This window comes from Thunnus thynnus, chromosome 13 (assembly GCF_963924715.1).
Source record: "Thunnus thynnus chromosome 13, fThuThy2.1, whole genome shotgun sequence".
In the NCBI taxonomy this organism is placed as follows: Eukaryota; Metazoa; Chordata; class Actinopteri; order Scombriformes; family Scombridae; genus Thunnus; species Thunnus thynnus.
In genome coordinates, this window is record NC_089529.1 from 18,171,552 (window position 1) to 18,184,876 (window position 13,325).

Here is a 13,325-nt window from a genome sequence, read left to right on the forward strand (position 1 = left end):
AAAATTGGCACAAAGTCATACTTTCATGGGTGAATCATGGACTTCCTGTTGGATTTAGGTCAGGGGTGTCAGTGTATGATTTGTAGGTCTTGATGACATAAATAATTGAATTTTGGTTCGATCTCTCTACGACATTCCTACGGGCTGTGGCAGCCAATTTAGTGACATAGGTGGCGCTATAGAGCACATTTTGGCACTCTGGGGGTTCATTTTTACATTTTATCATATTTTTCACCAGACCTGATGTGCGTTCCAAATTTTTTGAGTTTTTGAGCATGTTTAGGGGGTCAGATTTAGGGATGAAGTGGCGGATTAATAAAGAAAGAATGATAAGAAAGAAACAAACACATGAAATACAATAGGGTCTTCGCCCCTTTGGGGCTCAGGCCCTAATAAGAAAGAAACAAACACAACAGATACAATAGGGTCTGCGCCCCTTTGGGGCTCAGGCCTTAATAAGCCCCAAAGGGGTGAAGACCCTCTTGTATCTGTTCTGTTTCTTTCTTTCTTTCTTTCTTTCTTTCTTTCTTTCTTTCTTTCTTTCTTTCTTTCTCTTTCTTTCTTTCTTTCTTCTTTCTTTATTAATCCGCCACTTCAACCCTAAATTTGACCCCCTAAACATGCTCAAAAACTCACCAAATTTAATTTGATAAAATGTAAAAATTATCCCCCAGAGTGCCAAAATGTGCTCTATAGCGCCACCTATGTCACTAAATTGGCTGCCACGGCCCGTAGGAATGTCGTAGAGAGATCGAACCAAAACTCAATTATTTGTCTCATCAAGACCTACAAATCATACGCTGACACCCCTGACCTAAATCCAACAGGAAGTCCACGATTCACCCATGAAAGTATGACTTTGTGCCAATTTTGGACCTTGAATAAACGCTATCTCCTCCTAGGGCGTTAATGGTATCGGCTTCAAACTTTGATACATGACTTATCACACTGTGCTGAACAAAAGTTATTAAAAACTTTGTAATAACTCGAATGGTTTAGATTTTGTAAGCCCCGAAAGTAGGAGTGCCACATCGCACCTTACAATGTAAACCAATGGGGAGGCAATCTCTGGGCATGGACAAACTGGGGCGTCTGACGTCTAAACTATAAGTCACACCACTTTCAAACCTGTATCAATGGATTTGCGACGAAAATTCCTACTTAAATATGATTTTTAATGTAAGATTTGGCCATAGTCATGGGATTTCTGAGGATATTTCACAAGAAGAGTACTCTGAAATCCTTCTCTCCAGCTGAGAGGGAGAAGGAGGGAAGAAAGTGGGGGGATGGGTGTCACGGTTAAATGCAGATCATTTTTGAAGGATACAGCAGAAAGGTCTATATACATACAGTACATTTATACAAACTTTGTATGAAGTTTGGGGTCAATATAATTTATTTTACAATAATTGTAGGTCTTATATGTATAATCGGTGGTGGGGATGACCTATGAGGGGAAGGGAAAAGTGGAGTGAGGGTGACTGTTAAGTGATAAAGTGCAGTAGAAAAATAAAATCATAACTAAATTTTGTAGCTCTGTACTGCAGGTTTTCCTCTATTAAGGCCTGAGCACCTAGCGGTTCGCTCACACTCTCCCTTCAAATATATAAGTATTTTTCTGTGTCCAGCTGCAGTTATTTATTGTTTCTACACATCTGAAAGCAGTGTTCAATGCTTAATTTTTTCTGAAGGAGCACATGTGCTCACAAATGAAAAATTTTGGAGCACACATAGAAATTCAGGAGCACAATGAAAAGTGTTCAAGTAACAGTTTATTAAAGAAAACAATTCATTACATACATATTTAAACTGTTTGTGTGTGCGTGTGTGTGTATATAAATCAAAATTTATGTTGTCCTCAGGGATGCATGATTGTGGCAAAAATCATAATCACGATTATTTTTCCTCAATATTGAGATCAGGTATATTTAACATGATTAGTTTTTGACTCTCATTTTTGCTGATTGGTTATGGTGATATAGCACATATTTTTCCCACTTGGCTGAGGACACTATTACACCTGCAATCATATATTGCACTAATGGTCAAGAAAGACAATATATGAGGGAAGAACTCAGGAAGACTAGAGTTTTTGGGCTCAGCATTATAACTTTAATGAACATGCCAAGTGAGTGGAGCAGCAGTGTTTTCGTCTTTTTGAGTTTATTATACGGACAAGATTAATGTGTAGGATTTAATTTTTGGTCCACAGTACGAAGCGTAGGGTGACTATAATGTAACTAATATGCTGGTTGCCAACCGCTGTTATAAACCAAAAAGATGAGAAGAAAAGGTATTTTCAAACAGAGTGATACATCCTGTCAGCCGACGGATTTACTATCTGTGCAACCAAACACAGCAACTCCTCCATGGACTGTTTCACCATGATGGTCCCGGTGTTTCTTCCGCAGGCTTCATTTCACTTAACTGACCGACAGACCCCCTGGTTCTTCCCACTTTAACCTGAATAACAAACCAGGGCTCGGTGGTCCGGTTGGATCCAAACAGAGAGCCGGGGCTGTTTTTTCAAACAGAGTGGTACATCCTGTCAGCCGACGGATTTCCTATCTGTGCAGCCAAACACAGCAACTCCTCCATGGACTGTTTCACCATGATGGTCCCGGTGTTTCTTCCGCAGGCTTCATTTCACTTAACTGACCGACAGACCCCCCGGTTCTTCCCACTTTAACCAGATCAACAAACCGGGGCTCGGCGGTCCGGTAGGATCCAAACAGAGAGCCGGAGCTAGCTGAGAGCCGAGCGGAGGCTAACTGGTTATGCTTCCTTCCGGTCATGCTGCAGCTAACGCTCTGTTAGCCTTATTAGCGTCGCCACTTTCTGTATCCGTCGTTTCAACTTTAAATCCCTCTAGCATTTCATATAGTCTTATGGTTGTAATTTGCCGACGCACAGTGTGCGAGTAAATTATTTTTCCACTTCGCACATATCTATTTTTAGGTACAAATGCCAGTGAAATACTCGCACTGTAGAGCCCTGTGACAGTACACATTTCAATCAAACTTTGACCAGGTCATGTGGGTTAAAAGTGCACAATTGTGATGACACAGTTGTGGGCAAGTCAGCCTTATATGACAAACATCATCCGATTCACATGAAATTTTCAAGGTGTGCTCTACAGTTGATACACAGCGACATGATGTTTATTTAATGGGTGTTTTCTAGCACCACATAGTGGACACAGGAAATGATATTTAACTCCTTCATGCAATGTTAGATAACAGACAACTAAAGTTACACGTCTTTGTCCAGCAAGTACTCGTGGCACCGTACATTTAAACATACGACAGACATGAAGTGTAATCAAGCAGATGTCCAGAGCCATGGAGACAAACTTTGTGATTCGTCAGCTTCCAGAAAGTCACAGAAAACGCCATTTTATGGACGTGATTGGTGCTACTGGTGGCTCCATTACTGGGCGTCGTGATGGCCTGATGACGTGTCATCATGCAAGCTTACAAAAACAGCCTGCTTGAGCTTGGCTCTTCCTACTTGGTCACACCGACATCGAGGTAAGACGTGTTTTCATCTCTGTTACCGTTGAGACTTGATGTTTCACCATGACAGAGGAAGTTGCTATAACTTTATTGTACATGCACCAGTCTGCACTAAACTTTACATGTTTGATAAGAGTCCCGGCCTGAACACGTCTACATGACAATATTTTATCAGTGATGCACCTGGCTGAAAAGCGCCCCCTACGAAATTGCAGCAAAGCAGCCCCAGCAGCAGGCAAAATAGTGGACAAAGGAAGTTATGTTTATCTCCTTCTTGCACTGTCTGAAAACAGCCCGGGTCTGAAGACATCTACATGCCCGTGACAGAAGCCCTTCGACTGCACCGCGGCCTGACGTGCTCAAAGGCGCGAGGGCCCGTTCAACGCTGCCTGCAGCTTTAATTTCTTTTTCTATACGACTAGTGTTGAAACACAATGAAACAGTTTGTTATTTATTTGAAATTGTTTGTAGAACCACTTAATGAGAGAAAACTATGTTTGCCCCTTGCCTTGGTTTGCATTACAAAATGAATAGATAGTAGATTTGAAGGTGTTTCCCCCTTCATCCAAGAGGCTTCACTATTGCCGATTAGCGGTCAGTCCAAAGTATTTTAAACCTATGCCTCATGTTTAAAATGACTCCTTTTCATTTTTAGCTAGCTTTGCTACAACAATAAAATAATTTGTCAAATTGGCAATAAATGTCGGCTTGCTGCTGCTTATGGAACATAATCACTGCAGCCATATGTGAATCATGATCCACGTATGGCTTCACATCAGCATGTAATACCAATGGTATGACAAATATTCTATCGTCTCCAGTCTTGTGCCCATTTTTAGGGCCTGAGCCCCAAAGGGGCGAAGACCCTCTTGTATTTCGTGTGTTTCCTTCTTATTATTTCGCCACTTAAACCCTAAATTTGACCCCATAAACATGCTCAAAAACTCACAAAATTTGGCACGCACATCAGGTCTGGTGAAAAATTTGATAAAATGTAAAAATTAACCCCCAAAGTGCCAAAATGTGCTCTATAGCGCCACCTATGTCACTAATATGGCCGCCACGGCCCATAGGAATGTTGTAGAGAGATCGAACCAAAAGTCAATTATTCATCTCATCAAGACCTACAAATCATATGCCGACACCCCTGACCTAAATCCAACAGGAAGTCCGCAATAAGCCCATCAAAATACAACTTTGCGCTTATTTTGAACCCTGAACAAACGCTATCTCCTCCCATGGTCTTCAAACTTTCATACATGACTTATGAAACTGTGCTGAACAAAAGTTGTTAAAAACTTTGTAATAACTGGAACGGTTTGGATTTTATAAGCCCTGAAAGTTGTAGTGCCACATCACACCTTACAATGTAAACCAATGGGGAGGCAATCTCCGAGCATGGACTTTGTGCCAAACAAAGGCTTCTGATGTCTAAACTATGAGTCTGACCACTTTCATACCTGTATCAATTGATTCGATAAGAAATTATCTACTGAAATGTGATTTTTAATGTGAGATTTGTCATGGGTTTTATGAAGATATTTCCACAAGAAGAGTACTTTAAAATCCTGCTCTCCAACTGAGAGGGAGAAGGAGGGCAGAAAGGCGGGGGGGTGGGTAAAGTCAGACCTTTCAGCCCAGGTCTGAAAACATCTACATGCTTGTGACAGAAGCCCTTCGATTGCGCCATGCCTCAAACAGTAAAGGATAGAAAACACATGTAATTTCAAGATTTGTAGGTCAAAGTCTCGTGACTCATTTAAAGTTCAAATGAAGTTTGTATCTAAAACTATGTGGAAACAGTAAATGTTCGAAAAAGTGTGGGTTTGCTCTCACTCTCCATTCAAATATATAAGTATTTTTCTGTGTCCAGCTGCAGTTACTTATTGTCTCTACACACCTGACAGTACACATTTCACTCAAATTTTGACCAGGTCATGTGGGTTAAAAGTCTTTATTTTTCTAAAAATAGACTTGATGAAAATTAGGAAGTTAATTTCTTTTACACACAAACTCATCAAAGGTTTTCCATTTATTTATTGAAATTAAAGTGAATGGGCCCAAAACTTGCATAATTTTGATGACACAGGGTTGAGCAAGACAAACATGTCTTACCCTGCAGAAAATTTTTATCCTCACACCGTTGAGATTTGATGTTTCACCATGACAGAGGAAGTATTCATGATAATGAGAAAGAGGAAGGAAATCAAGTCTTTTAACATCGTGATATCTGACTTCTGCTCACAGATCGAGGACGAGCATCTTAACAGACAACGTCCTTCTCTGTTGTAAGTAGAATATTTAGGGCCTGAGCCCCAAAGGGGCGAAGACCCTATTGTATTTCGTGTGTTTGTTTCTTTCTTATTCTTTCTTTATTAATACGCCACTTCAACCCTAAATTTGACCCTCTAAACATGCTTAAAAACTCACCAAATTCGGCACGCACATCAGATCTGGTGAAAAATTTGTTAAAATGTAAAAATTAACCCCAAAAGTGCCAAAATGTGCTCTATAGCGCCACCTATGTCACTAATATGGCCGCCACGGCCCGTAGGAATGTCGTAGAGAGATCGAACCAAAACTCAATTATTCGTCTCATCAAGACCTACAAATCATACGTTGACACCCCTGACCTAAATCCAACAGGAAGTCCGCAATAAGCCTATCAAAGTACAACTTTATGCCAATTTTGGACCCCGAACAAACGCTATCTCCTCCCAGGGCGTTAATGGTATCATCTTCAAACTTTGATACATGACTTATGAAACTGTGCTGAACAAAAGTTGTTCTTGCTTAATCTCCATCCCACTTAAAGCCAGAAACAGTTTAGTGTATACAAAATACAAATGTGTGTTATGCCAAAAGATAGGAAATTATACAGTAGTTTGTCATTTCAGTTATAACCATATGTTGGTCAAAATTGCCATTCTCTTGGTAAGCTCATAATGTTGCGTCATTTATTTACTTGTAAAACACCCATCGCACACCAACTCAAGTGACTGTTAGAATGTTTTAGTTCCTTATATGGCAACCAAACATATAGCTCCAATTCAGAATGTAATGATATATTGATAGATATAAAACATTTACATCAGAAAAGAAAAGGCTGGCAGAAGTACCAAATTAACTCAGTGTTCTGTGTTGCAGAATTTTTTGTAGATATATTGCTTCTGACTGAAAATGTGAGGTGATGAAATTTTGTAGTTCATGTGCTAAGCTGGTTGACTAAGGTAATGTAAGCGTTGCAGTTGTAAAGTAGCACCAGTATATTGTACTTGGGACACATACTTGTGTTTTAGAAATACTGAGGTCTTGAGTCCAGATTTCACAAGCAGAACCCCACCCACATGAGACTAGAGAAAGAGAGAGTATTGAAAAATAAATCAAAAAAAATATTTTCAGTTATATTTTCTGTAAATTGTATTGCCCTTATGTGGTGGCCTCCTCTACACAAAATGCAAAATCCTTAATATTTTAGTTTATTTACTTTTGGCTTAAAAAGTATCAAATTTTAAGGTCTAAAATAATTCCCAGAAATATTACTGAGGACATGACCTCAGTGGTAGCTACGATCCTGTTTGTTTGGGTCTATAAATTATCTGATAGTAACTGAAGGGTGATACGTTATAATAACGTCAATTGCAAAGTCCACAGAAGCTATAAAAATTATGCTCTCTGTAGATAATTACTTTTTTGATGTATTTGTTTTATGTAATCAATTATGTATTGTTTTATAATTTGAAATTAAATGTGACATGGGTCAGTTAAATACTTCTCAGTATTACATAACAATGATCTATCCTCCTTTATTCATAGTTTTGCACATATGCTCAAACCTTGTGCAAGGAAAAAGTAAGAACATAAAGCAAAACTATGGACTTAACTGTAATTAATAGACATATATGTTGGGAGATTTTAGCAGCATGTATTTTTGCTGCACAGCCTTTGCCTGGTTTATGTTTAAAAGCCAATACATTATTGCTTATGCTCCATACAGACATAAGTCCATCTGCAAAGTACATGAGATCCTTAAACAGAAACACTTTGGTCAATCGAAGGACAAGGAGGAGCTTGTGAGAACTCTGCAGATGTATAATAAAGGCAGTAATGTAAGAATTGGAGGCACTGTGTGTGCAGAAATCTCTGTTGATTAGTACATGAACAGTTGTTCAGCTGAGCAGCACTGAGATGCTGCTCATATAGTGTGCTGACACTGATAGGCGCGTCCTGATTGGCCAGCTACGTACATGCAAATTTCAGTGGGCGATTGTGTGCGTATGATTGGAAGACCCATAGAGTCCAGTAGAGGACGGAGCTTGTGTGAGATAGAACTGGAAGTTGATGTGGTCCAGACCTGAACGTGATCAAATAACCTGCTTATTTATTAATGTTCATTGTATTCAACAATGAAAGTTTTATATACTCGAACAGCATATTTATTGTTATTGTATCATTCAGCTATCAAATGCAATTCTTCTGTGTACACAAAAATAAATCTCATTGTTCATGAGCATGTATGCAAATACTTTTGGCTGTATGGCATTTTAGATAACTAAAAATTAAATATTCATGCTCATCATAGTAACTCACTCACTTAAAGTAACTGACTTCTTAAGAAAGTCTTACAGTGTTCTCAGTCATCTGAAGATCTTGAATGCAACTAAAATTTAAATGTATTCTTAACTGCAAAATAAATGAAACTGTTTCAAATTTAATTGAATTCAAATAGGTGAAAATATTTGTAGAGAGTAATTGTAGAATACAAAAATAAATATATGAAAATATATCAAATGAGCCTTAGAATTTTGAACTTGCTGCTTTAAACAACGTGATCAGTCGATTATTTACTTCATGGCCGTGGGGAACCACACAGTTAAGTATTTTGTTATTTATGTGTGTGCACAAGCACTGATGGCCTTTGAAAAAGCAATGCGGAAACGTTTAAAAGTTCAAATGATTGTTCAAATATTAATGATTCTGTAAATCATTCAGTTCACAAAGAACTTCTGAAGAACCCTGTTTTCGTGGAGTGCACTCAACCAATCGGGGCACCTCAGAAATACATTTCTGTAGATGCTCTCTGCCTGGCTGTGGTGAGCTGGTTCCCCGACTGACTGAGGAGCTCTCTGAGAGAAACATGTTTCACCACTCTTTTCCCCCTTGCCTTGGACAATGTAGCCGTCACTCTGTGACTTGATGCAATGTGAGAGCTATGGGGAGGATTGCTGTTGGTGGTGGTTGGGTCTCTGTGTGTCGTTCAGCTGTGTGTATGTGCGTTACTGAACCGTGGCTCCCTCATTACTAAATAAAGAGAATCACTCTCCTTTTCAACACTGCTTTTTATAGAACAGTTGGAATATTCCCAATACTTTGTATAACCTTCCCTCCCATGCTTTTCTTGAAGGACTTTCAAGGACAATAGACTCTCAGATCAATGTATTATTGTGCAATGAGAAGATAAACTTCTGCATGCTCAGTGGGTCACTGCAACGCATAGTGATTTTTTTTTTATAGACTGTTACCGATGGTGGACAATGTACAAGTAACACAAACACTATGTAAAAATACTCTCACAAGTAAAACTCCTGCATTCCAAATCTTATTCGAGTACAAGCAAAATTAACTTTTAGGTATGAAAAGTTACTGACACATAGGTGTGTAAGCAGTCCTTCTATGTTGCTAGTCAAGGGAAATCTCATTTAAACTGCTATACATATACTATTGATGACTTCCTAAATGAAAATGATCATACATTTTGGTTAAAAAGCACAAGTACGTCAAAACTGTTTAAAGATCACCTCCAGACATGTTTTATAATATATAAAAATACTCTGCGTGGGATCTCCTCCTTCTCCCTCATTGAAAAATCTATAAATGTGCAAATATTTTTTAACTACAAGACACAAAATGTTTCCTATTTGACAAAAAAAAGTCCATTCTCAGTGTAAGTGCACTGGAGGCTTCAAATTTCCATGTCACACTTCTGTAAGTTACACACTGGACCACGATTGCTTCCAAAACAGTTGTGATGTCACAAATCCTGCTTTTAGTTCAACGCCTTAAACTCAGATTTAAGGTGAGCACAGAGAAACGTTCCTCCTTCAGCAGACGAATGTGAAAACAACTTTCTGGTGTCAAACTCATCACACATACATCATTCTGCACAGTGAAGCTCGAACATCCAAGTGAAGTAAAATAAGCAAAATAAATTTTTAAGTGGGAGGAGACTTTAAGTAAAGTCCTTGAGTAAATTAACTTAATTGCATTCTACCACTGCAGAGAGCCAAACATATCGTTTAGAGATTGTGGATATACTATCATGAATAGTACCGCAGTGCACTGAATATCTAACCGAATAAGTAGAAACCGGCTGCAGTTGATATCCTCTAAAATCATATTTTCACTCTCTGATTTCTGGAATTATTGGATGGCTGAAGGAATGGTGTGTGCTTCTAACTCGTGCCATGATGACATGATCTGTAAAGTTGTTGTCACAGTTTAAATAACTAGCTTAAGGTAAACCCAGTAGAGTTAAGAGTAATGTTTTTCTGCAAAATCTCAATAAGTTACCTTCTTCTGATCCAGAAAACCTCACTGCAGAGATGCACAAGGAACACAAAAATATGAAGATCAGTAGCAACCTCAAAAATTCACAGTTACGCTTTGTAATAAAGTAATTTAAAGCTGTCATTGATATCATTTGGCATCAATAAAGGATAGAATAAAATTTTATATAGGTTTATTTGACTTAAGTTTTGGTTATAGAGAACATTATCAGCTACTAAATCCCAAGCGGTAATGCTTGCAAGTATGCAAATGAGCTAGAATCACCCCCAAGGCAATATAACCTGACCTGTTATTCAACCATATCACACCAGCTTTGTTCTTCTTCCTGATCTGATGGGATACAGCAGGTATTATGCTGTCAACCAAAGAATACTGACTGCGTCAAACATCTCTCAACAAGAGTTCCAAATCTTTTCTCAGTATCCAGCATTATGTAAACACACATCTCATCAGGTGTGTAAAAGGCCAAGCTGATCCTAGATGATTACACGTATTTAGAGTGGCTTGATAAATATCGTTTTGTTATGCTCTCTTCCTCCTTGATCTGTACACACACAGACATACGCACTCAGCGCTGGCTGCCTCTGCTGCTTCTTTTATTGTGTTCCTGGTCGATTAGCCTCGGGGCTGTCTTCGGGGCCTGGGACCGGTGGGAGCAGACGGTGGGGGAGGGCGGGTGGCTGCATCTGCTAGGGGACCTCCTTCAGGGGCCCCATTGTGGCCTGGCTCGGTTTTCATGTCTGTCTTCAAAGGCGCAGCCCCGTGGAGGGAGAGAAGGGAAGACAGTTCATTGACACTGGTGTTGCCATTGTTATTTTCTTGTGTGCCCTCACTCCGTACGCGGTACCTGGGGTGACGGAGCATGTCAACACCGAACTGCTTTTCACTACCTTGTTTACATGTTTTTCACCCTCAAGGCTATCACAAACGCAGAATGTACACACTCATTTTACTTGTTTTTTTTTTTTTTTTTTTTTAGCAAACTCTGACCTTTGTTAGCAGTATGATTGGAAAAAAATGTTGATGATTCATCTCGGTTTAACAAGAAAGAAGAAAACACACTCATATGTTTCCATGGCCTACTGTACTATTTATATTCTGAAGAGGACCCAACGAGGTTATGTAATCAAGTAAGTGCTTGTAAACCTTCTGTAACTCTATTTCAATCACCAATTATAGCTTCCTCCCACCTGATATTGCATTTACAGTATGTAAGTTATACAAAATAATATTGTTTCTTCTGCCCACACATACAGTCTTGGTCTTTGTGGTGGAGCAGACACATGTAACAATGGGTGGCAGCAACATTTTTGTAAACAAACCAAAAGAAGCAGCACTCTTTTCGTGCATGATTTGTGTTAAAGCCATACCACAATATCTGATATTTCAGTTTTTCTTGTGCACAAATTCAACATGAGACACATGTGGATTGAAGAGATAATTAAGAGGACTTGACTTTGGATTGGATGATGTCCCCCTTGTGCAGGATGGTGAAGCCTTCCCGTATCTCCTGTCCTCTGGCTGTGGGTCCTCCGGGCGCTCCTGCTGTCACAGCGGTTTAGTGTCACAGTGTCCGGGCCGGCAGGGACGCACTCACCTTGACAGGATCAACTCGGAAATAAAATGGCAGACATGTCGGCCGTCGGGGATTCTTTCTTTCTTTCTTTGGTCTTTTCTTTTCCTTCCTTCTCTATACATGTCATTTCTCTCTAGCTCTCCTTTCTTTTTTATCCATTTCTCTCCTTCCCCCTTGTTCCTTCCATCCATTCTTTCTTTCTTCCAACTTCCTTTGTGTCCCTTTCATTTCTTCCCTCAGTTTTTCCTCTCGTTCCTTATTTTGTTGTGCTATCATGTGTCCCTTTTTTTTCCTTAATCTTGTTCTTTCATCTTCTCTTTCTTGCTGTGACCCCTCTCTCTCCTTCTTCTGTTCTTTAACTAATTCCTCCTCACAATTCAGTACTTTTTTCTTTTGCTTTCTCCCTCTTTCCTCCATCTTGCTATACTGCAGCTACATTTTCTTGGAGAGGATTATTATGTTCAGCAGACTGTATGTTGATTATATCTTCATATACTGTAATCTGGGTTTCTGTGCAGACCTGCACCTGACCAGCTAAGTGCTTTGTAGAAAAAAAAAAAAAATCACGCCACAGTGAGTTATTTCTGGCTGGGTTAATCTTATTTCTCTGGGCACTTTGATAATGGAGAGGACTTGAATTATGAATGGAGTGTATAATACTGTTCTTCAGGCCTGCTGAATGAATTAAGCAAGAGCTTATAAGTGAGTTTCTTTGAGTGTCTCTGATATAATGCCCCCACGCCCCTCCTTTGTCCTTTCCAATCCCACACTCTTGTTTTGTATTTTTGGAATCAGAGCAAAGATAAACACTTCAGAAGAGCTCAGTCTGCGGTGGGAAAATACTGACAATAAAATGATATGTAAAATATATGCTGAAATGTAGACCACTCTCCTGTCATACCTTATAGCCAGAGGAGGGATCTTTCTCACTCTCCCATCTCTTCATGTGTGTGCATACATCTCAATAGTCTCTGCATATTGCATGGTGTGTTACTTAGCAGACAGTTTGACCTCACACACAGACTATGAGATGTTAAATGTTTCTCCATGGCAGAAGTTCATCGGCCTCCCTGCAGAGCTGATGCTTAGTGTGATAACGGGTTAATAATTATCTCATGTGAAGAGATGTTATTTCAGAATGTAGTACTGTAGTGTTTTAACTCATAAATAACTGAATCAATTTATTTGATAATATCTAAGTAACAGCTACATGGGCCAACATTTGGCTTTAAGTGAGCTTTAAGTTCAGAATGCTGTGAAGAAAATTGAAAATACTCAACAACTGTTGGCACATTTAGTTGTAACACCATATTTTCATTATTTAGGATTCATTCCAGTATTTGTTTCAGTATAGTATATTTTTGATTAAATAATTAATCTTTTAGCCTATAAAGCCTGGGAAAATAGTGAAAAAAATACCCATCACAGGTTACCTACAGGCCAAAGAGATGTCAGGCCAAAACCAAAAAAATATTCAATTTACACACAGAGAAAAGCAGGAAACATTCAAGAGGCTTGAACCAGTGAATTAAAAAATGAAAGTAGCAATACTAATTACAAATAAAAGTATACAAAATGACATTATGGTACACTGCAAAATGTACTGTACCAATCAAAAGTTTGGACACATCTCAAGGCATGTCCAAACTTTTGACTGGTACTGTAAT

At 39.0% G+C, this 13,325-nt stretch overlaps 1 long non-coding RNA gene across 2 annotated transcripts; it reads left to right on the top strand.

The window, feature by feature from the left end:
* Positions 1–1,871: 1,871 nt before the first annotated feature.
* LOC137195827 (uncharacterized) lies at positions 1,872–12,540 on the top strand. Of its 2 annotated transcripts, XR_010931169.1 has the most exons (5): positions 1,872–2,488; positions 2,725–3,530; positions 5,763–5,803; positions 11,062–11,212; positions 11,569–12,540. It is a non-coding gene; the product is annotated as an uncharacterized lncRNA (long non-coding RNA). The 2 variants fall into 2 exon arrangements; XR_010931168.1 differs by lacking the exon at positions 1,872–2,488 and having other exon boundaries at positions 2,675–3,530.
* The last annotated feature ends 785 nt before the right edge of the window (positions 12,541–13,325 follow it).